This window comes from Bos indicus, chromosome 4, assembly GCF_029378745.1.
Source record: "Bos indicus isolate NIAB-ARS_2022 breed Sahiwal x Tharparkar chromosome 4, NIAB-ARS_B.indTharparkar_mat_pri_1.0, whole genome shotgun sequence".
In the NCBI taxonomy this organism is placed as follows: domain Eukaryota; kingdom Metazoa; phylum Chordata; class Mammalia; order Artiodactyla; family Bovidae; genus Bos; species Bos indicus.
In genome coordinates this window covers 27009253-27035301 of record NC_091763.1, presented here as the reverse complement: position 1 = coordinate 27035301, position 26049 = coordinate 27009253, and the positions used below count along the sequence as shown (strand labels likewise).

General features: G+C 37.7%; 1 protein-coding gene across 12 annotated transcripts in view; it reads right to left on the bottom strand.

Annotated features, from left to right (window-relative positions):
- HDAC9 (histone deacetylase 9) overlaps positions 1-26049 on the bottom strand; it is a 1049156-nt gene that overhangs the window by 971447 nt on the left and 51660 nt on the right. Inside the window, exon 1 of one of the 12 annotated variants that reach the window (XM_070787176.1) lies at positions 20563-20652. The exons of the other annotated variants lie outside the window; for them this stretch is intronic. The gene's annotated coding sequence lies outside the window, so the exon portion shown is untranslated. Of the gene's footprint in view, positions 1-20562; positions 20653-26049 lie in introns of those variants that run through there. 12 annotated transcript variants of the gene reach the window in all.

Genomic DNA, 26049 nt, shown 5'->3' with positions numbered 1-26049 from the left:
ACTGTGTCTCTAAAATATTTTTCTCAGACTTAGGGCAAGTTGTAGTGCAGAGTTCAGTCTACAAAATCATTCACACTTATTTGCAAGTCCTTCTCTTCTGTGATGGAGCCATTAGCCCCAAGCCCTCAGCTTCATGGGCCGACTCAATTTATAGCACCCACTGTATGGGGCACTGAGCTCATGAGGAGGTTCATCAGACCTGCAGTGTCTATCTTATACCTCAAAATCAAATATTCTGCCATAATTTCATCTTTTGGAGAAAAATGCTAGAAAAATCACTCTTAACATTCTACTCAATTCAACAAACTCTTAATTGTGTACATACCAGATACTCTGTTACCCACGATGAAAATTTTCAATTCTTTACTTCTCACATTTCCCAAAGATAGTCATCAAAGCCAGAACCCTGATGTCTTAAAAGCATCTTTTGTATCTGGGCTCTCCTTTCCCTTTCAATGAGTACTGCCTTGGCTCAAGTAATTATTTATTCTTGATAAAAGAATTGATTACATTCTTTATCTAGCCTTCTGTCTGGTATCCTTGCCTCCAAGGAATGTCTGAATGAATTAATTAGTAAATAAAATGTGGCGACCTATAAACTCCTCAGTTGGCATTCAAGTTCCATCATAATTTATTTCCTCTCACCCCGATTTCTCTCCTTCCTTCTTTTCCTCACACATAACTCCTATGGTTCCAGATGATCTGTCATTATTCCTAGGGTGATATTCAACGCTGTCAACTACTGCTGAGGCAGAGGCATTGAGAAATCAGAATGAACACCTGGATAAGCATCTATGTGGCTATACTTAAACACATACGATGACCATGGGCTTAGTTCTTTCTGTATAGTATTGTTCACATTTCCATGCTTTTGTGCCTCCTTCCCTGCAAAATACTATCATCTCTTCTCTACCTCCCAGCTCAAATTCTTTAAAGCCATGTTCAAGTGAGAAATTTTAACCAATCACTCCAAGTAAATGGTCAGCTTCCTCATCTATGTTCCCACTGTGTCTTGTACCATAACTGTATAACACCCCCTATGTCAGATAATAAGAGCACCTCGTATACTAGTGACATACTTTTATTCATCATGAGACTACAGTCCTCGGTTCAGGGATTGCACTATCCCATCTCTGCAGTCCCCACATCTACCACCCGCCTGGTACGTATAGGAACACAATAAATTATTAAAGGAAAAGGGCTAAACCAATAAAACTTCACTTGCCTACCTTTGGGGGCAGAACCATTTATCCAATTTGTTAGTATAAAGTTCTGAAGGACTAGAACACAGTCCTTTGACTTATATCAATGAAAGAAATAAAAATACTCTGGAGCATGAACCACCATTTAGAAAGAGTAGACCCAGACAAGGTGTGGGTCTTCATGAATCAGGCTAAGACAGCAGACACCCCAAAACAAATTTGCCTATGAATTATGTTGTCCTAGATAAGGTCATTATTAAGGGTTTTGAACTGAAGTGATTTCTCAGATCTCTGGAAAGTTTCAGCTTCCCACCTTATTTGTTTAAGGTTTTTCTCAGCCTGAGGAAATTCATTTATTAATTAGACAAGTTCTACAAGTTCTACAAATTCACAACTGCATCAAAATAATCGAACTAGTATTCATCAAGAGACAGGAGAATGAGATATAGAGATTTAAGGATACTCGTTCCACTTCAACTTCAGTAGCAGAAGCAGGATTGAAAAATAACACTAATGACCACACTTAAGTTGTCTTAAACAATAGGACCCTTGGGACCCTGTGGACTCTGGGGACTGGAAAACTAGTTGACAGACACTCTCAGAGTACAGATAAGAACAAAACGGCCACTGGAGGGCCACACAGCAAACATACACTCTCTGTGCTAATTTGAAAGCAAATAGTAAGTTCTCTTCTAAGACTTTTTAGGAGAACCATTTAAGCACAGGCTACACTGCAGGGTGTAACACAGAGCATGGAATGTATTTTGGAAGGTTAGTTATGTATACATTTTGCATATTTAAAATAGCATTCAGTAGCCTATACTATAAATATAACACAATGGTAGTATCTAAAAATATATATAACACAATCAGAAATGGTGTGCTGGATAATTCATTTTATAAGAAGAAATTCTGCCAACTTCAGAGCCTGTACTAATAAACATAGACCTTTTCTTAGTAAGCATTGAGTTTAAAACCACACGGCTTAGCCCCAGGGTATCCAGCACCCAAATCATATCTCAAACAGCTTCTATGAAGACCATTTCATCAAAATCCTTCTTGCACTGATTTCTATGAGATCACCTTTGAAGGCCCCTACTTACAACTTCCCTTCTTGGACAATAGGGAATACTAAGTCACAGCTACCATTATCATCAGTGTGAGTTTAAAATGAGAATCACAATGCCTGGAAACTGCAGGATATACAAGCCTCCTCTTAGTCATGGCAAAGAGGCTGTTAAAAAAAAGCGTTGTCTACTTGTAAATACACAGGAGACCAAAGTCTAAAATAGAATTGAGAAAAGGAAGTAATAGTTGAAGTGAAGGAACTTGCAACAGATAACCTCTGATACCTGTGCAGCAGGAAGGCTTTGTGATCTATACACTATAACCTTCCCTGCAGAAAACTTGCCTGATCAAGCGTGCTTAAAAGAACCTGGCTCGCAGCCTACTACCCTGCCAGTGTGGAGGCATGGGTCATGATCAGCAAGCCAAATACAAAAGACCTTTATCCATCAGTGCAATTTAGATCGACATGGTTCTTTCTTTCAAACTTCAATACTGAATACATTTAAATTTTTTCTGTGATTTTTTTTTTAATCTTGCAATCTATCTACTAAAGATCTGAAAATCGCTTCATGCAGCAAAGTGCCCATGTAAGATGTCTCACTAGCTGGGTGATCTGGTAGTCAATTAACCTTTCTGAGCCTCAGTTGCTTAAACATGAATTATTTAACTTACCAGGTCACTGTGAGGCTTGGACAAAAAATAAATGCAAAGTAATTGGTATGGAGTAGGTGCTTAAAAATGCCGGCTATTATTATCATTATTAGTATAGAAACTGTGTTTTACTTCAGGCTGAGTTCCATCCCAGGAGAAAACAGTGACACACGGTGCCTCTCACCCTGCAACGCAGCTGTTAATCTTTCGCACTCCACTAGGCTTACAATAGGGATCTAATTACTAAAACTTTTTTCCTTTCTTTGCTTTTTTTCTTTTAGGAGGCAAATGTCTACCCTAAGGAAAAATACCGCGCTATTATTTGCTTTGGAATATACCACGTTTGGGCTTCCCCGGTGGCTCAGCAATAACGAATCCGCCTGCAATGCAGGAGCCACAGGAGACATGGGTTCAATCCCTGAGTTTCGAAGATCCCCAGAGGAAGGCATGGCAACCCACTCCAGAATTCCTGCCTGGAGAATCTGCATGGACAGAGGAGCCTGGCGGGTCACAGTTCAAAGGGTCACAAGGAGTCAGACACAACTGAAGCGGCTTAGTACACACGCACATACTATGTTTACCCTAAGCTCTCACTGGTATTACTAAATATTTTATATATATACATAAACTTCAAAAATCATTTGGGTATTGACATAAAGTAAAACAATGTCAAAAAACAGCTATTTTTTTGTTCCTAAAAATAAAGTCAGGAATAACTATCATTTTGTAGAAATTTGAAGAGAAACATGAAGTATATTCCCTGCTGCTACTGCTGCTGCTAAGTCACTTCAGTCGTGTCCGACTCTGTGACCCCATAGACGGCAGCCCACCGGGCTCCCTCGTCCCTGGGATTCTCCAGGCAAGAACACTGGAGTGGGTTGCCATTTCCTTCTCCAATGCATGAAAGTGAAAAGTGAAAGTGAAGTCGCTCAGTCATGTCGGACTCCTAGTGATCTCATGGACTGCAGCCGCCAGCCTCCTCCATCCATGGGATTTTCCAGGCAAGAGTACTGGAGTGGGGTGCCATTGCCTTCTCCAATATCCCCTGAGTACATATAAATTCCTCTCCAAAGAACTTTTCTATTGTTTTAACAAATCATCTTGGGAATTTCAACTGACCTAAGGCTTCTCTTTCTATTTTGGGCAGGATTTCACTGGTTATGTTACTCAGGACTCTAGCTACTGCTAGTGTTTAGTCCAATTTTGAGCCAACCAAGAAACATCTTCATACATGGACAGGTAAGCACTTCAGGTGAAGAAATGATAACAGCAGAATATCCACACAAGAAGAAAAACAGGATGAGCCCTGACTACCAGGACCACTCAAAAAAATGTGAAATACGTGGAACTCTTCCCCAACCAACACCTATGTTGTCATTGATTCCTTTTATTCCCATCCTGCTATCTTTGATCCTCTTTTCCAGTAGGCTTCTCCAAGGCCTCTTCTAATTGAATAGGTCATTTTATTCTCTGATCCCTTTCCAAAGAACCCATTTTTACTAACAAATTCAATCAACCTTCTATCTTCCATTTTTACGTCCTTCTCATCCTCTTCCAAAGAGCTCTATTTTATACATAAGATTATCTCAATTCCACCCCTCTCATTCTTTTTTCACTTATACATGTCCTTTTCCTACAGAGGTTTCCTTAGAACACACACCAGTATTTTCAAATACCCCTAAAATTCCAGAATACAGTTAGACAGGAAAAATGAATCATCATATTAGATATCTTGTTCTTTTATCTTCACCCTACCAATTAATATTGACTTTTCTAACTTGCACAAACTTTGTATTCAAGTTAAGATACCACCCAGATTCATGTTACAAAACTCCTTGGGCTATATTTAGCTCAGCAGCAACAGTTTTAACAGAGACTGAATTTAGCATGTACTTATCAAGGCTTGGGGTTCCCCAGGGGCTTGGCAGTAAAGAATCAGCCTGAAATGCAGGAGACATGGTTTCAATCCCTGGGTCGAGAAGATGCCCTGGAGGAGGAAATGGCAGCCCACCCCACTATTCTTGCCTGGGAAGCCCCAGGGGCAGAGGAACCTGGAGGACGACAGCCCACGGGGTTGCACAGAACAGGACATGACTGAGTGACTGAACCAGCACCACCACCGAGGGGTTATTGTGCATGCTCAGTACAGAGCTGAAGGCGCAGCTCAGACGATTTCTGTCTCACATATAGCACACCAGGGATTTCTTAGGGTGTTGTCTAAGGACTCCCCTAAAAATACAGATTAAGATACTTGGAACTTACCTAGAAATTTCAATATCAGAATCTGTGTAACAAGAGTCCATAAACGGCATTTTAAACAAATTCCCACAATGATGCTTAAGTGAGCTAAAGGGTGAGAACAACTGGAGGAATGACATATGTATAAACAATTAAGAAACAACAAAACAGAGAGAATAACATGGTCTAAACTGGCTTTGGAGTCTGACAGACCATAATGAAAATTCCACCTTCCCAATTTCTTGCTATATTTTTATGGGTAAATTACTCTACCACTCTTACTTTCCTCACCAAGAAGATGCTGGCTCTAATAACTACTTGTAGGATCACTAGGGACAAATGACAATACATTTAAAATACTTAGCACAATGCTCAATAAATGGGAAATATCATTATGAAAGTCAGGGCCTCTGTGTTACAAACTGCCCCTAGAATCGTGAAACATCACAGCCCTAATAAGTATAATTTTTTAAAGGGAACAGGACAGCATATGCACTACAAGAATTCAGGAAAGGGAGTTTTCACTGTAATCAGAGGTAGAAGGAAAGGTACCCTGAAACAGCTGGTATGCAGCTTTAGGATGTTGGATTTTAAATCAAACATGCATGGTTGGCAAAAATGTCCTTCTTTCCCAAGGGTCCTCCTCAAGCCTTAACTCAATGAACTGGAAAGTTTTAAGAAACAATTTTAAAGTTACCTCGCTGTGTCTTTCAACTATCCTGTGATGGAAACAATCTACATTTGAATTCCCGTATCATAAAATATATTCAGTGTTAAAATTATCCTCAAAATTATTTCAAGTTCTATACTAGTAACAGGATGTTAGTTGTGTGTTTTATGTAGCACCTTGTATTCCTGACAAGACAGTAGGACTTTGTACAGACTGCTGTGTTGTTGATATACAAAATGACAGTGCTGGCCGCCTCCTCAGGGAGGGAGACCCTTTGGGTTTCTATACTCTTATTACTGATGGGTTGTAGCTATTTTATCATTGCTTGGAAGAACCTATGAACGATGTCCACTGAGGTTCAGGAAGGTCAAGAAGATGAAGACTAACCTGCTCCAGGGAGCGAACTGGCTCATGATAAAATCAAGCCTCTTGATCCCATTAGTAAAACACACTAATCAATTAAGCTAACACACTCAGAGCCAAACCTATTAAACCTTATAATTCCTGGGAAGAATAAAGAGCAATTATTCCTTCCCTTCAAAAAAAAAAACAAAGAGAATTACAAAACCTGCAAAAAATAAGATAACAGTTACCAAATATATAAATACAGTCTCAGAACTCAAAACAAACACAGCACTCAATCCACAAGACACTTATTCCCTCTGAGTGAGAAGGCCTTCTCTGAAACTGAGTATCTGAATAAAAACAAAGGAGCTAAAACAAACCATTTTATCGCAGGCAACTTCTATTAATGTCACAGAGGGGAAGAAATACAATCTTTTCTTTCATATTCTACCTCTGGAGGAAAAAATAAGCATATGTACATACGTATATATCTGCACATATTAAACTGAGACAGATCAACACATATAAATAGCTCAATGCAACATCTGTAGTAGTCTTTAAAACTGTATTAAAGTCCTTGCTGTTTATCAGGCTGGTAAATCATATCAGCTCCTAGATATTTAAATTGCCAGTTGCTGGGCAACCAGAGCTCTGTCAACTGTCACTCACTCTTAAGTTCCTCTGCAACACTCCTTTAAGAAAAAAAATAGTGAAAAATTCTTGAGATGCTTTTTTTGGGCATAAGAAATGCACTTAATTTTATCCCTGAGCTTAAAGTGTCTAAGAATTGAGTGATACTGTGAAAATGTTCAGTGAGTTGGAGGAAGGGCAGTATGTGAATCACATAGTGAGGTGGGTGAGTATCTAGACAGAAAAGTCGAGGGACTTCACTAAAGGAAGCTTCCCTTTCAGAACACAATTCCACAGTAGAGACATGCTTGTGATAGAAGCCTTCTAAAAGAAACCATGCACTTTGGGGGAAATTGGTGAGTCTCAACAAAACTGATGTCTAGTCATTTTTATATTCACATGCTCATCACTGAAGAATAAGTACTACAGTCACGGTAATTATTCCTTGCTTCTGATCCTGCCCTTTTTTTCCTGGATAGTTAGAAACAAAGTGATATGCCATTGTCTCATAAAAATTTCTGCCTTGTGAATGTTGTTTTATTTTCTTGGATGTAAATTAGTATCCATTATTTACTCAGTCCAAGAGTTAAGTATCTACCAGTAGAATAAAACCCTTCAAGGTAAGTAAGGCAGTTTTCTCAGCCATGAAGATAATATAATGTGGCATCTATGCAGGTCACTCTGTTAATACAAGTAGGTGTAGAATTGCCACTCCCTGCCACTCTGGGCTGCAGGTTTGAACCAGATCACCTCTAAAGTGAAAAAACACTTCCTAGAAAAAACACTTCATAAATCCATCAGTCTTTAAATAATATAGCTCTCAGTTGTAGCCTATACAAAACTGAGCCAACCCAATAAATCACACTTGCTTGTATCAGTATATTTCACAAATATGGATAGAAACACACAAACCTAAAAAGAAAGTTATTAAAATGTGTAATTTGCTCTGTTACACATTTAAAAATAAAAAGGGGTATCTTTATGACTTCAAGTAGGATATTCTTTCTTAAACAAGACATAATTTCTCTCCTTTGAAATTTAAAACTTTGTGCAACAAACTTTTAAAAAGTATAATGATAAATCACACAGAAAAAATCAGTAAGAAAACCAAGTAAACCAAAAAAGAACAATTTAGAAATAGAAAAGAAACGGGCAATAAACTGAAAGTAAACTTCAGCAGCCAATAATTCCATGAAAAGACTCTCAGTGAGATACCAATCACATCCATCAGACTGGATACCATTTTAAAATCTTAAAACTCTAGTGTTTGTAAGTATATGGAACAACTAAAAGCCTCACGCACATACAGAGACAGTGTAAATACACGTATCACTTAGAAGAGCAATTTAAAATTATTTTGTGAAGTGGGAGAGTTATAAACTGTGATAGGCAGAATAAAAGCCTTACCAGAGATGGCATTCACCAAAGATGGCCTAATCCCCAGACCCTGTAAATAAATTACCTTACAGAACAAAGAGGAATTAAAGTTGCAGACAGAATTAAGTTTCCTAGTAAATGACCTTAAAATAGAGACATTATCCCGTGTTATTCAGATGGGCCCCAGTGTATTCACCATGTTTCTTAAAAGTGGAGGACAGACAGAAGAAGACAGTTAGACGGAGCTATGATAGTAGAATAATAAGAGAGATAAAGTACTGCTGACTCTGAAGATAGAGGAAGGAGGCCACAATCCAAAGAATGTGTGCACTCTCTAGATGTGTAAAAGTCAGGAAATGAATTCCCCCATACAGATTCCATAAGAAAACAGCTCTGTCAACCTGGATTTTAGCCCACTGAGATTCATGTCAGACTTCTAATCTCCATAAGACTAAGATAATAAATTTGTATTGTTTTAAGCCAGCAGGTTTGGGGTAGTTTGTTTTAAGAGCAACAGAAAGTTAATAAATGACCCAGCAATTCTACTCCTAGGGAAATTCCCTCACCTTCCTTCTTGGACAAAATCGCAAGAATGTTCAAGGTAAGATTATTCAGAACTGCAATTTTGGAAACAGTCTAAATGTCCATCAACATAAGAATGGATATATAAACACTGTCATGATTTATATAATAGAATACTACACAGTAATTACTATAAAGGACCAAGAGCTATATAAATCAACATGGATACATCTTAAAACTTATGGTTCAGTTCAGTTCAGTTCAGTCACTCAGTCGTGTCCGACTCTTTGCAACCCCATGAATCGCAGCACGCCAGGCCTCCCTGTCCATCACCAACTCCCGGAGTTCACTCAGACTCACGTCCATCGAGTCAGTGATGCCATCCAGCCATCTCATCCTCTGTCGTCCCCTTCTCCTCCTGCCCTCAATCCCTCCCAGCATCAGAGTCTTTTCCAATGAGTCAACTCTTCGTATGAGGTGGCCTAAGTACTGGAGTTTCAGCTTTAGCATCATTCCTTCCAAAGAACACCCAGGGCTGATCTCCTTCAGAATAGACTGGTTGTAAATGAATAAAAATAATAAACTAAAGCATGGTTCTATAAAATACCATCTGTATAGGGTTAAAAACATACAAAGTGATATGATGATGTATGGGGATAAATAATGCAGTAGTTAAAGAGTAAGCAAATGGATGGGAATGGTAAACACTGTACTCAGGACGTGGCTACCTCTGTGGACCGAAATGGACAGACGCTTCAAGTATGTCTTGAATGCTTTATTTTATAAAACAAAAACAAAAGTTCTAAGGAAAATAAGACAAAACACAAAGATCTGACAATTATATAGTGAGTAGATGACAATTAAATGTATCACATATATTTTCTGTATTCTGAAACATTTCATAAATTTAAAAAAACATATGTTTCAATGATGTACTTTTCATGTGTCCACTGGCAAGCAGATAAACTGATTCTTCCCAAGCTCACAGAAAATGATCTCACCCAAGGAAGTATGTAGCCCTATTAACTTGCCAATTAAAAGACAAAAATACCAAAAAGCAAATATCAATATTTGACCCAATTTTTGTAACCTTCCAAATGTACACTGAAGAAAGTAGATTTTTATTTTTCCTTTTATTTTAAGCAATTTCATTTTAATGTCTGAAAGTCAAGAAGTAATTCACATTGGGAAGATTTCTTCTCTGCCTCCAAACAGGCATACCCAGGTGTGAAGAGATCTATTTGTAAGTGGGTATTTATGAAACAGACCATAATAAGAATGCTGTCACCTTTCAGACAAAAAAGAAAGATGGTTCATTTAGAAACACAATGTTGAAATAAATTGTTAAATGATAAAATAACATTCTACTTCAAATCATCAAAACCCTACATCAATAAGGATAAATAAGCCTATTAGCTAAAGACAAAATGTCGAGGAAAATCATAAATCTACTTCTGTGGTTTAGTATTTTTCCTTTATTATTTACACTCCTATCACACACATTTCCATTTCTATTTTTCTCTTTTTTAAGTGGCAATGTTTGTCTAATGCCTCAAGGGTATTATGAGAAGATTAGGAGATAACCATTATTTTTCTTGAGAAAATCTAAAACATGAGGGGGGTTTCCACTTTGACTACTTTTCCTCCTGATGTTTGGATGGCATCACCGATTCAACGGACATGAGTTTGAGCAAACTCCGGGAGACTGTGAAGGACAGGGAAGTCTGGCATGCTGCAGTCCAGGTCACAAAGAGTCGGACACAACTGAGCGACTGAACAACAACAACCTCCTGAACCGGAAAGCTTTAACTGTTTCTCTAGAAAGCATTCATAACTTAAAATACGGAAACTAAATTGTTCTTGCTAGAAGTAAAAAATAAGCACAAGAAAAGTCTAAGAATAATGTATAAATATATGACAGGTAAACTAAGAACTGTTTTGCCACCCACTGTTATTCTAATAAAGCTTACTTAATCTCTTAAACAGGCCAAGGTCCCTTTCTTTTAAGCCTGAGAAAACTAAATTAATTATATTTAGCCCTGGGTGGCACAAAATTTAATATCTGTGCCTGCCAATATGCCAACCACAACATAAAAGGCAATAGTAGCAGCTCCGAAGAAAAACAGCTGTTTTCCTGACTGGTCAAGCCTAAATCCATTTATGCTTCAATCATTTCTGAAGATTAAAAATGAAGACTTGTCATATTATTTATGCCTAAAATAAAAGATAAACATACTATTCCAGTTTAGATTATTTCACCTTTTTTTCCTTCCTGTTTCTTTTTCTCCAATCATCCAGCATGAAGACCCTTTGGTTGGTCAATCAACATTCCTACGTATCATCTACATGCCTCTTCTCTAGAGAATATCATCTGTTGTTCTACTCACTTCTTATGAGAGATATTCCTTCTCTCACTAGGATCATTTTCTCTTTAAGCACCTACTGCTATTCCTTCTAAGTTAACTGCCTTAAACTTAATACAATAGGTGTCTCTAAATCCATCTGGGCTGCTCTTCTTTCCTTTAGAGGAAATTAATTCCCCACTGACCTCTGACGGATCACCTCTACCTGAACACAACCTCTGTGAAAAGCTCAAATCCATTCTATTAATGAGTAAATGATAAGCATTTAAAAGATGTTCTCTACACTGAGATATACCTTTGTAAGTTCTGTTTATTGGTTTATTTCATTAAGTCTTCTGTGAGTGATCCAGCATCCCTCTGTTATATTATGTAGTCACTCAATTATTTGAATACTACCAAGTTTCCTTCAAATCTTAATTAAAGGCCCTCTGCTCATTCAAATAAGCCTTAATACCTTGAGCCCCATAATTATGCATAGCTCTCACCACCAATTGGTGTTAACCTAATCTATGACTGGCATGTGCTTACATAATACACTGACAAATGTGAAACAGCACAGCCTTCACGAGCTCAGTCTATCTGAAAACATACTACTGTATTCAAAGTCATCACATCACACTGGCTTATTACTTGAAATTACTTATCTCCATGTTTAATTATCTTGCTTAGTCAATGCTTTCTCTTGAGTGTATATCTTCTACTGTCAGATTACAAACTCCATGAAAGTAAAAATGAGGTCTAATTCACAGGAACCAGAAAGTGCCTGGCATAGGATAGACAATCTACATATACTATTAACTGTTCAAATAAAATCCATCTAAAATCTGCTTCTCAAAAATTCTCACCTGACAAACATATTTGGGATCACTTAGTGACCTAAATCTTACAACGCCTAAGTGCTAGTCACAAATTGTGGAAACACAAAAGTAGTGAAACTTAGTCTTTGTGAACAGGAAGGGTTCCCAGAGTTGGTGAGGACAAGCTAAGCCCTGAAGGAGAAACAGGAAAATGCCATTCAAAATACTTATTTATAATAAACAGACTACTGCAATGTCTTTCATTTTTTTAGACTTCAGGAGGTTTGAGATTTCAAGGAGGTTAGGAGAAGCATCAGAGGTACAAGGAACAGAACTGTGAGCATTCTGGAAGAAACGGACGGTCTAGAAACTGCTGGTCAATTGCCTGGGGTGATGGCTGAGGAGAAGATGAGGAGAGAAAGGGCAAGGAGTGATACTGGGAGTTATGAGGGCAGATCATGAAAAGGAGGGCAGTGGGAACCTCCGAAAGGGTTTAAACAAGAGTAGGACATAATCGGGTTAACATTTAGAAAAAAATAATGTGGCAGTCTCGAATGGTTCATATTTCAGAGGAGGGAATGACAGGACCAGGAAGACTGGGTAAAAAGCTGCTGCTGCTGCTGCTAAGTCTCTTCAGTCGTGTCCAACTCTGTGCGACCCCACAGACGGCAGCCCACCAGGCTCCCCCGTCCCTGGGATTCTCCAGGCAAGAACACTGGAGTGGGTTGCCATTTCCTCCTCCAACGCATGAAAGTGAAAAGTGAAAGTGAAGTCGCTCAGTCGTGTCAGACCCTCAGCGATCCCATGGACTGCAGCCTTCCAGGCTCCTCCGTCCATGGGATTTTCCAGGCAAGAGTACTGGAGTGGGGTGTCATTGCCTTCTGCAAGAAGCTGCTACAGGATCCCAAATAAAACATGAAGGGAAACTGGGACAATGGGAGTGGGGTTGGACCAGAGAGAATGGAGCCCGGGGCACTCAAGGAGGTAGGACCAATAGGGCTAAATGATAAAAGCAATGAGTGAAAGCAGAGGTCAAACATGACCGCAGAGGTTTCTGATTCGGTGATCTAAAAGGAGGTCCCCACCACAGAAATCAGAAATAAGAAATGAGTAAAAGTAACTCAGAAGTCTACTATCCCTGACTGAGGTAAGGAAATATGTCAATATGTTAATGATTTCCTCTGAAAACTGGTATTTAAGATGATTTTATCTCCTTTAGCCTTTTTATTTCCAAATTTTGTAAAATACAACATGTATTATTCACAATCAGAAAATGTTATTTCCAATGTTTTTCAATAAAATTGCTTTTATTATTTTATTTATTTACTTTTTTTTTTTTAATTCTTTAATCTTTAATTCTATTAAAAAAAAAAAAAATCCCGAACCCTCCTCCCTCCTCCCTCCCCATACCATCCCTCTGGGCTGTCCTAGTGCACCAGCCCCAAGCATCCAGCATCGTGCATCAAACCTGGACTGGCAACTCGTTTCCTACATGATATTTTACATAGTTACATATTTTACATATTTACTTCCCACTAGAGGGTCTAAAAGTCATTAAAATCAAAACACAGTGTGACATGTAGATAGATTTAGAGGACTGGAGTTTTGTTTTGTTTTTTGGTATAAATGTACCCAGTAACAGAAGACTACCGGGTGAACCATGTCAACCTGGGCTTTTCTCTCCTTCTAATGAGATTATCTGCTACATGTCATAGAAATTTTGTGTAATGTCTTCTGTTAAAATATATCATGCCCAGCCATACTCTGCACCAAATTAATAGGTAAAATAAAAGGGATATTCACTTCTCACAAACTTTTTAGTTTGCTTTCAATTTTTACTTAATTAGAGCAAGCTATCTTACATACTTAACATCTTGACATGGTAATTCAAAAGGATTCTGCCATTCTTGTCAATAAACAACTTATAAACATGCCATCTTCATAAACAGGGTGACCACAAGAATCATATAGATTGCTCAAAAGCATCTTAATGTAGTCAGCTGTGTGATAAGTGTTAACAAGTAGCATAACTCCATCTTCTGATTCCTCCGGGAATTTCTTCTCCAGGCTTTAGAAAGAATTATTATTATTACTTGTCCAAAATGCAAATATGCCACTGCAGAGATTTATTCACTCAACAACAGGTCTAGGAACATGGAATATACCAGTTTACAAAAGATTAGGGGAATAAAACTTCCTGACTTCATGGAGCTTACATTCGGGTGAGAAAGCAGCAGTGGGCAGAGTTTTGGAAGTATCTCCACAAGATTACTATAAATCTAAAGTGGTTCAAAACCTATGGGTTCCAAAGAGTAGAACTGAAGAACCCCGGTAGGACCAAATAGGCCTAACAACTAAATCCAGTGCTTCAGAGCATGCTGCTGATATAATGGAACATTTTAAGGGAAAAGTTTTATCTCCTCAGCTTGGTATAATGTTTGCTGCCATGGGATAACTCCACAGACTTGGGAGCAGGAAGAACTAGAATCACAAAAAGTGTACATACAATTGAATACTCATGACCTGCCAAGTTTACATTTAAAGTAAATGTTAAGTTTACATTTAAAGTAAAAATGTAGCAAATAAATAATATGATAAAGTCATAAAGTAAGAGAACACAGATAGGGTAAACTAAAGCCCAGAATAGAGGTCAAGTTCGGGAATCAATCCTGGTTCTACCATTGAGTTGTGTCTTGGAACAGTTACTTATTGAGTCTCAGTCTCTAATCTGTAAAAGGAGGGCACTTAACTAGATCCCTAACACAGTCTGTTTCTTTATAGTTTTCCCTTTCTATAGGATACTTTTAATAGAACAAGTTTTCTATATGATAATCCTACACTTATATGAAAGTACATGCTGTCTAGAATTTTACATCATTAACTGTTGGATTCTTCACAATAATTACTAATTCTGTATTTCTTGACCTTTGGGCTGTAATTTTTTGTATTATACAGCTTCCTTGGTGGCTAAAACAGTAAAGAATCTGCCTGCAATGCAAGAGACCCAGGTTCAATCCCTGGGTCAGGAAGATTTCCTGGAGAAAGGAATGGCAACCCACTCCAGGATTCTTGCCTGGAGAATCCCATGAACAGAGGAGCCTGGAGGGCTACACTCCATGGGGTCACAAAGAGTCAGACATGACTGAGCGACTAATACTGACCTGCCAAACCCTCTGGAAGGAGGTTTGACTGAGTTTCACTTCAAGGAAAGTAAAAGCAGCCCTCTGGTGTTGAGATGAGGGGTCTTGGAGGGCAAGATGAAAGCTATTACTCTGATCTGAGATGAGCTGGTCCAGAAAGAACAAAAACAACATGGTCAGTTGTCACTTCTGCTCAAAGCATAGAAACAGTTAGGGGATGAACAGAATTCTAATTCCCTTGCATGATGAAGACAGGACAACAAAATTCTATGTGATATCATTGACCTCATCCCAGTAACAAGAGATATTGCTATAACAAGTTGGGGCAGCACATAAGACTTCAATGAACTTAATCTTCAAACATGTATTTTTTGGATAGGGAGAAGAACCTCAGGGAATAAGAAAGAATTGCTAGAGTGGGTGTGTGTGAAAGTTGCTCAGTCAAGTCCAACTCTTTTCGAGCCCATGGACTACACAGTCCATGGAACTGTCTAGGCCAGGATACTGAAGTGGGTAGCCTTTCCCTTCTCGAGGGGATTTTCCCAACCCAGGGATCGAATCCAGGTCTCCTCCACTGCAGGCGGATTCTTCACCAGCTGAGCCCCAAGGGAAATGGGTAGGAAGGATTATAAGAAGGGATGGGTCCCCGGGGGGATTACTATGCTCTAGTTGACTATTTTGGATAGAGTTTCATTGGGTCAAATTAAGTCACTTCTTTAGGCCAAAGGAAGATACTTCTAATCCCTTCCATATCTCCTAAAGAATGCTCACAACAAGTGGGGAAATGGGGATTCTTCATCATCCTAAAACAATGAAGGACTAGTATCAGTTCATTAAGTATCAGTTCATTAAGAACCAAGGACTTGTCAAGGAAAATCAGGAGTAAATGAACTGATACGGTGTTGTAGGCCCTATCCAATATGTGCCTCCTGTATTCCAAACACTACTTACACAGATATTTATAAATATCATGTGATATAACCTATAAGGGTCATCTAAAAAGAATAATATAAATGAGCTTATTTTTAAAACAAAAACAGAGTCACAGACTTAGAGAACTAACTTATGGTTATCAACCAGGGGGAAGAGTAGGGGAGAGGGACAGATTGAGAGTTTGGGATCGACATGCACACACTGCTATATTTAAAATGGATAACAAACATGATCTACTGTATAGCATAGGGAAGTCTGCCTAATACTCTTTTTTTTTTTTTTTTTTTGGTTTCTGCTAGCCTTTACCTAATACTCTTTAATAACCTAAAGGGGAAAGAATTTGAAAAAGAATAGATACAGTATATGTATAACTAAATCACTCTGCTGTACACCTGAAACTAACACAATATTATCAATCAACTATGCTTCAATATAAAACTTTCTTAAATTTTTTAAAGAAAGTAAACTTAGAGATGCTTGATTCCAAAAATAAAATCTATGCAGCAAGTATTTTAAAAACAATATATTAGAACTTGACCATAACTTGGTGGTTATTTCGGCTTGGTAATAATGAAATGACACAAGTAACTAAAAAGAAAGGATCTATGAAAACACAAAGATGTAAAAGATAAGCTCCAGTTCCACACCATGCCCATCCCCAGCTCTATGCTATTCTGAGAACCCTAAAGTAGACACGCCACTAGAAAATACAAACGCCAGCAGTTGAACATTTTATATGATGAATCAGGCTGTCTTGATATCTAGACCACAAGTACCCTGGTGTGTTGAAAATTTGCTCTATTTATTCAGAGCTGTTAGTCCTGCCCTGGACTTAATATTCCTTTCTGAATACTAAAGTTTTAAAGTATTTACTATGCAAAATTTCCTGCCCAACTGAAGCAGCAGCTCAGGAAGCAGAGCTCTGCCTGTGGGCTCTGAAGGGTGTTTTAGACTCTGTGCACCTGGGATCAAAGGCAGGATTTTCAGATAACTTTAAAGCCTTTGCTAGAACATTCAGGAAATGTTCAAGGTTTTTAAATTTATCACCAGATGTAGAGGGAAAAGACTTTTTTCAAATAGATAATTTTTCCACAGTCCTGAAAGTGCTTTTTAACAAACCATAATCACCTCACTCAGATGCACTGCAACTAGCAAGGGAACAATACAGTTTACTTTTGAAAGGACTCTGCAAAATACTCATTACCAAACAATAGAAGCTATGCTTCAGCAGGGCCCTTGGTTCAATTTTAAAATGCTTTAAGACTAATATGGCTTGCTTATCAGGGCACACAACATCTCACCAGCTGAAGAACCTTGTTTTCATAGTGGCTGGTTTATTCTAAAGACAACTGCTACTACTCATTGAGAATTTTATTTTTGTGAAGGGACAGGAAATCAAATTCCATTGTAGTCATTTAATTAAAAAAAACTTACAATTTGATTTCCCATTCAAAATATGAGTGACCTCCAAATTAAATGCTGTTATCATCAGAACTGCTTTGTTTTAAATCTGATATTACTCTTACAAGAGAAAATTTAAAGAAAGAAGAACAGGATATATATTCAATGACATTGGCATATAGATTAAAATCTTTGGTATTGGAAAGAAAAAAAATTAATGTTACTTTTTCTAAGTATTGCATACCAAGCAGTAATATAAAAAAGCCTAAGTTATTATAATTAGGTGACTAATTATAATAGTCACTTGGTGACTCAGATGGTAAAGAACCTGCCTACAGTGCAGTGTAGTTATTTGCACGGCTAAATAGTAGGAAAATCTTGAATAATCAATTATCTAAACATAATTATTAACAATTTCTCCTACATGATACAAAGTATTGATACACCTTGCTAATTTTGTTCACTTGAATTAAAACAATAATAAGAAGATGGAATGAAATCTAGATCTAGCCAGAGTGACATAACTTATTCTAAGTCCTGGGGAAGAAAATATATAAGTTTTTTCTGATTTGAGTGTGCTCAAAGAAAAAAACTTGTAAAACAACTTATACACTGGTATTCCAATCTTTAAAAATACAACAAATTTATACCAATTAATCATTTCTTTAGACCAATTCTGTCTTTGAAGAAACAGAGGTCATTCCCCTGATGCCAAAAATCCCTAAGCAGGATGTTACCTTGCCACTACTGGTTTTTCATCAGAGGCTCCTCCCTGGCTGTGGGGGAAAGGCCTGCATCCTGCCCTTAATTTATTCATGGACTGAGGTTAGTGGAGAACCTGGATTTCTCTGTGGTGCTCTATTAGTTTCCTAAGGTTATCCTAAAAAAATTATTACAAACTTGGTGCCTCTAAACAACAGAATTTCTTCTCTACAGAAGCAAAAGGCAAAGGAGAAAAGGAAAGATATACCCATTTGAATGCAGAGTTCCAAAGAATAGCAAGGAGAGAGATAAGATAGCCTTCCCAGTGATCAAGGCAAAGAAATAAAGGAAAACAATAGAATGGGAAAGACTAGAGATCTTTTCAAGAAAATTAAAGATACCAAGGGAACATTTCATGCAAAGATGGTCACAATAAAGGACAGAAACGGTATGGACCTAACAGAAGCAGAAGACATTATGAAGAGGTGGCAAGAATACACAGAAGAACTATACAAAAAAGATCTTTATGACCCAGATAACCATGATGCTGTGATCACTGACCTAGAGCCAGGCATCCTGGAGTGCAAAGTCAAGTGGGCCTTAAGAAGCATTACTACGAACAAAGCTAGTGGAGGTGATGGAATTCCAGTTGAGTTATTTCAAATCCTAAAAGATGATGCTGTGAAAGTGCTGCACTCAATAAGCCAGCAATTTTGGAAAACTCAGCAGTGGCCAGAGGACTGGAAAAGGTCAGTTTTCATTCCAATCCCAAAGAAAGGCAATGCCAAAGACTGTTCGAACTACCACATAATTGCACTCATCTCATACGCTAGTAAAGTAATGCTCAAAATTCTCCAAGCAAGGCTTCAACAGTCCATGAACCGAGAGCTTCCAAATGTTCAAGCTGGATTTAGAAAAAGCAGAGGCATCAGAGATCAAATTGCCAACATTCGCTGGATCACAGAAAAACCAAAAGAATTTCAGAAAAACATCTACTTCTGCTTTATTGACTACTCCAAAGCCTTTGACTGTGTAATCACAACAAACTGTAGAAATTCTTTGAGAGATAGGAATACCAGACCACCTGACCTGCCTCCTTAGAAATCTGTATGCAGATCAGGAAGCAAGAGTTAGAACCAGATATGGAAGAACAGATTGGTTCCAATCTGGGAAAGGAGTACATCAAGGCTGTATATTGTCACCCTGCTTATTTAACTTATATGCAGAGTACATCATGCAAAATGCTGGGCTGGATGAAGCACAAGCTGGAATCAAGACTGCCGGGAGAAATATCAATAACCCCAGATATGCAAATGACACCACTCTATGGCAGAAAGCGAAGAACTAAGAGCCTCTTGATGAAAGTGAAAGAGGAAAGTGAAAAAGCTGGCTTAAAACTCAACATTCAGAAAACCAAGATCATGGCATCCGGTCCCATCACTTCAAGGCAAACAGATGTGGAAACAATGGAAACAGTGACAGACTTTCTCAGGCTCCGAAACCACTGCAGATGGTGACTACAGACATGAAATTAAAAGATGCTTGCTGCTTGGAAGGAAAGCTATGACCCACTTAGACAGAAAGCAGAGACATTACTTTGACAACAAAGGTCCGTCTAGTCAAAGCTATGGTGTTTCCAGTAGTCATGTATGGATGTGAGAGTTGGACTATAAAGAAAGCTGAGCGCTAAAGAATTGATGCTTTTGAACTGTGGTGTTGGAAAAGACTTTTGAGAGTCCCTTGGACAGCAAGGAGATCCAACCAGTCCATCCTAAAGGAAATCAGTCCTGAATATTCACTGGAAGGACTGATGCTGAAGCTAAAGCTCCAATACTTCGGCTACCTGATGCAAAGAACTGACTCATTAGAAAAGACCCTGATGCTGGGAAAGATAGAAGGCAGGAGAAGGGGATGTCCGGGGATGAAATGGCTGGATGGCATCACCAACTCGATCAACATGAGTTTGAACAAGCTCCAAGAGTTGATGATGGACAAGGAAGCCTGGTGTGCTTCGGTCCATGGGATCACAAAGATTCAGACATGACTGAGTGACAGAACTGAACTGACAGAAGTTCTGGAAGTCAAAAGTCCAACAACAATTTCACTGGACAAGGTATCAGCAGGACCCCAATCCTGCCAGAGGCTCTCAGAGAGGATGCGTTTCTTGCCATTTCTGGTGGCTGTTGATATTCCGTGACTGTGGCAGCATCACTCCAGTCACTGGCCCCGAGGTCACATTGCCTTCTCCTTTTCTGTATGTATCAAATGTCCCTCTGCCTCCCACTTAGGAGGATATATGTGAATGCATTTAGGGCCCACCTAGATAATACACAACAATCACAGTAGTCGCAAACTCTTTAATCATAAATGCCAAGACCCTTCTCAGCCACATAAGGCATAAGCACTCACAAGTTCCAAGGGTAAGGCAGTGGGTGTCTCACGCGGTGCCATCATTCAGCCGACTACAGGTGTCTCATACAATCCAACAGATTACAAAGCAGCTTGTAAAACTTGCCAACTTACTTCTCTGTGACTCTCCAAAAATGAAAGAATAGCAAAACACAGTACGTGCAGATCGTAAGCGAAGCATTAGATGTTTCATAATTTCTTGATGCTGGGGGATGAAATAAAATGTCATAAAAGTAAAAATTACAATGGCATTTTGATATCTGATAAAATTAAATATTTAATATTCATAAGCATACTTTTCACTCTAAAATACATTATTTTTTGTTAAATTTTAAGCACATCTGACTAGTTTAGAAATTGAAGATTACTAGAACTGCTAGTAAATGCAGGTACAATCATAACATTTATTTGCTGGGACTCTACTACATCTCGTACTAGAAATCATTATTCTAGAGTTCCAGAAAGAAGAGAATCAAGCACTCTGAACTGAGAGAGTCCCTAGTTTACATTCCAGCCTTGCCCCTGACAAAGTGAATGACTTCAGGCAAGTACTTATGCTCAATTTGCTAATCTGTGATGTGAGAGATGTCCCTAGAAGTTTCTCTGCCAATCAAGATTCATAATGAAATAGAACTGAGCCCTAAATGCTTTAGCTGGTGCAAGTCCAAAGTAATCCTCTCTCTTTTGCTACTGGTTCCTGGCAAGCTTGTAGCCTGTCACTTTCTCTACTTCTTGGGCTTCTTTCAGTACTGTGTCTACCTGGGCCGAGAGCCCAAGTTTATAAAGGCAGGTACATGTGCACACACATGTATACAAAATAATAATAAAAATAAACTGTATCAAAAGCTTCCCACCATCCTGTTCTTTGGCTCCTTTTTTCTCCCCCTCCCATCTCTATTCCACACTTCTCCAATCTCAGATAAATCCAGAAACTTCAAACCTCCTCACACTACTCTGCCATGCAGCTCCCATTCTGGCATCAGTGACAAGAAGAGGGCCCTTGAAAGGAGAGAGGGAGAGGAAGGCATCAGGTAGGTGAGAAGTCCCTGGTTTCCCCAGATCCCTTATTAAGATTGCAGACTAACAGGTTTCTCTTCCTAAAAGGGATTTTCACTTGTGTAAAACTGATAAGAAATTTTCTCCACCTTCTTAGATATTAAATAAGGCTAATACTACCCCCTTGGAAAGGTAGTGGTGAGAATTAAAAGAGAAAATATATGTAAAATAATTTTGCACTCTGCCAGGCACATATTACAAACTAAATATTGTGCACCATTATTTTTTTACACCTAAAAAAATTTTATTGGAGTATAATTTGTTTATAAAGTGTTAATTTCTGTTGTAAAGTGATCCAGTTATACATATATATTCTTTTCATATAATTTTATTATTATTTTTAATATTACTACAATGCTACAGGGATTTAAATTAGATCTGCTTACATATAAACTATATGAGAATCTATAGTCAATATTCTTAAATGGACTACAAAACTCACTGTAATCAGAATCATACTTTGATTCAATGCTATATTCTAGAGAGTTTCATGCATAAAAACAAATGCCAATGAATTCCATTCTGAAAACAATCTTGCATAGCTATATTTTTAGTTTCTCAGAAATGGCCTGATTTTCTTTCCCCTGGATTAACAGAATTCCTTCTAAAATCCCTAATGTAGCAAATAAAATATTTCTGGTTTTGGTCAAATAATATTTAGGTTGAGGGTGGGGTTGCGCATGGAGATGAGGCTGAGAACTAGAAACATGAACCTGATTCAGAATTACTCTCAGTGTTTAAGAATGAGCAATAGTATTGCTAACTAATATTGACAACTTAACAATTGACCCTCTTCTTTTTATGTTTTACACAGCCTCTGTAACTAATTTCTGCCTTTTAGAGTCATATCCAATTTCAACTTCCTCAAATAGGACCATGCATGAGAATCTCTAAGCTATATTCAATCCATGAATTTTGATAGTGACAGATATAAATACAGCTAATGGTAAAAATTAACCACTAGCTTCACTGGTTTTGATCCATCAGATTTATAAAGAAATTTACATGGTCACCCAAAGGTTCATTTCTTTCCCAAGCAGCTCTTTAATAACACTTCTTAATTAATATATACTATGACATTAGTGAAAAATAATATGCTATCCAGCAGAATTAGGGATAAAGCAGGTCAATTTTGTATTGCTCAGACACATGGGAATTTAGTCTCTGAAATACCAAGCTTCTTGGTAAGGAGATCTGAACTTTAAGGCAGTCCCACAGCATGAACACAAAAAATACTGTGGTGCCAAGGAGCCAGCACAGTTATAGGAAACTTCCTTCCACAAGGCTATTCACACAATGGTTGTAATAGACCAGTTCCAGGAGGATGAGCATTATAATTAAAGCTAAATTTTACTCTGTTGGCCCTGCCTGAAAAGAGGTGCACAGGCATTTTTTTAAATATGTGTGTATGTATATATATGTGTGTGTGTGTATATATATATATATATATATATATATATATTTCACATACATACACATATAGCTACATGTGTATATACATGTATATATATGTGTTATATATATATATATACACACACAGAGTATGTAGATATAGATTTTTTAAAACAATAACTTCAAATAAGAAAACAAGAAAATAAAATGTAACACCACAGAAATGTGTGCTTCCCATAGCAACTTCCAATAGCCAAATGGATTTCTCTGAGTAAGCGATATGAAAGCATTTAAAGAAACATGCTGTTTCCCCATTTTTTTCTTACAATAATCATTTTTTCCACTTGCTGTCTTTGGTTATCTGACTCAAGTGCCATTTGAAATGCAAAACAATCAACAAAAACTGAGCCCATTAACTCGTTAAAAAGGTGTTCATATATACAGAATATATTAAGTGAAAAATGTTCAGATCTGCTGAATAATGTGTGTATCCTGTAATTGTAAAATTAAGCCCAGAGATAATAACCAGAAAAAAACAGACATCACACGCTGCTAAAAATAAGTTGATGCCAAAGCTTCCAGACTTAGCTCCTAACGCTCCCTAAAATGACAAGAAGTCATGCTGTTTCTAGTTTCAAGTCATGGATATTTGACAAGTCTTCTCATATGTTATCCAGAATATCACCACCACTTAACTAAAAGCCCGGCAGATTTTTTTTTCTTAAGAGAGTGACATGAGGAATGAACAGCTCTAAATATATTATGAGGTTCTGACATGTCCAAAGACTACAATTATTTTCTGTGATTAATCCTGCTTTTTACTGACATGCCATGGGTAATTTCGGGAGAATTTGTTCTTCTTTAAGCCAGAGTTCACATCTCTGTTGGTTTTTGTTGTTGTTGTTCATTTCCAAAGTAGTTTATGACAAAAGCTTAAGGATGATGAGTTGGGGATGGGGAGCAGAAGTTTGAACCAAGATTTGTTTTCCTTATCAAACAGACCACTCATACAGTCTGTTTCCATGGTGAGCAGTTGCATCTATGTTTGAGACCAGAGGACTCAGTTAGGCCAGGACTCAAAGTTCACAGGCAGCTGATTTAATTCTGAGAGCTATTTTAAAAGACTGTTAACCTGAGGATCCTCTACAAACATAAAATCAAATAAAAAATACAGTCACCTTATTCAGGGGAGGGGGAGCAGGGCACATTGGGATTCTGATCTAAAGAAATAATATCATTTGGAAAAATAATTCCTCACTGTCACTCTTACATGACCCACCTCACTAAAAACTGATTCAGGCTAAACTCTTCATTTTATGGATAAGAAAACTAAGGCCTCATAGTCCAAAGAACTCAGCCAAGGTCATTTAATGATTCTATGATGTTTTCTGAATAATCTTACCTGAAAAAATACATTGTCTTTTGAAGAGATTATTGAATTCTTATATTTAATTTGGAAGGTGATATTAAATTTTTTGATCCCCTACATAGAATACGGCTAAAAACTTTGATCGCAACTTTTGAGTATCCTCAGATATGACAAAATATTTTGCCTATTATTCCTCATATTACTACAATCTTATGAGAGTTTCTAAACACTTTGAATATAGTTATATTTTGCTTCTTTAGTTAGCAATTTGGAGACTGCTGTGGATTTTGGAAGCTACTAATTGTCTGAAGAAAAGAGAAATAACGTCACTGGGACACGTTGGCACACTGAAGGCAAGAAAAAGCCCTTAATTGCTGTGACTTGGGAGCAAAGAAAGGAAAGCAAATGAACAGGCAATAGAGAATTTTTCAAAAGAGGCATGCATGTGAAGGTGTTAGAGAATGGAACACATTCAACTCACTTCTTAAGTCTCTAATTACCACCTGGCCCAAGAAACAAGTAGTGATTCTCCATAATCTATCTCTTGCCATTTGCTGAAATAGCTCTTAAATACTTGACATCAGCCTCTTCTCTGCCTAGAACAATTTGGGGGTTTGTCTTAAATTTTGACACAAATTAACTACCATTACATCATAATTTTTAAATTCTGTATTGCTCATATTGAAAGACCAAAAACGAGTAAGCATAATAGCCTGCCTAGAGCTGCTTTCATTGAGGAGAGGGTATAAAGTCCTTTGCTAGGATTAAGCCATTCACAGCCTTACGATGGCAGTGTTTGATTTCACTCTCCTCCCTTGCTTATACATCAGAGTCCTTTCCTTCTCTAGAGTGACAAAGCTTTGGCCCAGGAGGGACATTTACTAGTCCTTTTCTGTCTTCAAAAGATGCTTTCTATAACTGACTTTAGAAAGTAGTTCAATAGTATACACTGTACCTCCCACTCCATCCCACAAGTGGTCTGGTCAAAAATAAATGAAGGTTAAGACTTCTTCATTTTTTTCCTAAGCAGGAAAGAAGCAATCTCCTAATTTTCTAGAAATGAAGGAATTCTGATTAATGCTACTAGGCTAGTTTTTCAACCATAACATTCTGATTCTCAGCAGACTGTGGATATCTAACCAACAGTCAAACAGTGCTATTAGTTATCATTATATTAAGTTCATAAGAACAAGTATTGAGCAACTGCATTATCACTGCTCTATTTTTAAAGCAGAGTCCACCTTAAAAAAAAACAAAAAACTGAAACAGATTTTAAATATTTTTCTTTATATGTGCCATCGAAAACACCAAAATGCAAACTCCTCTAGTTTTGTTTTGTTTATAAACTGATATTCAGATTTTCCTCAACATACAATGGGGCTACATCTTGATGAATCCAATGCAAGTTTAAAACATGGTAAGTTGAAAAAGCATTTAATTCCCTAACCTACCAAACATCATAGCTTACCCTACCCTACTTTAAACATGCTCAGAACACTTGGATCAGCCTACAGTTGGGAAAAATCCTATAACATGAAGCCTATTTTATTTCAAAAAAATAAAAATTATTGAATATCTCATGTAACTTTGTGAAAATTGTACTGAAAGTGAAAAACAGATTGGCTGTGTGGGAACAGAATGGTTGTATGTGGATCGTTGTTTACCCTCCTGATTCTGTGGATGCCTGGGAACTGAGGGTCACTGCCGCTGTCCAGCACCAGAAGAGTATAGCATACTGCATATCGCTAGTCTAGGAAAAGATCAAAACTCAAAATTCAAAGAAT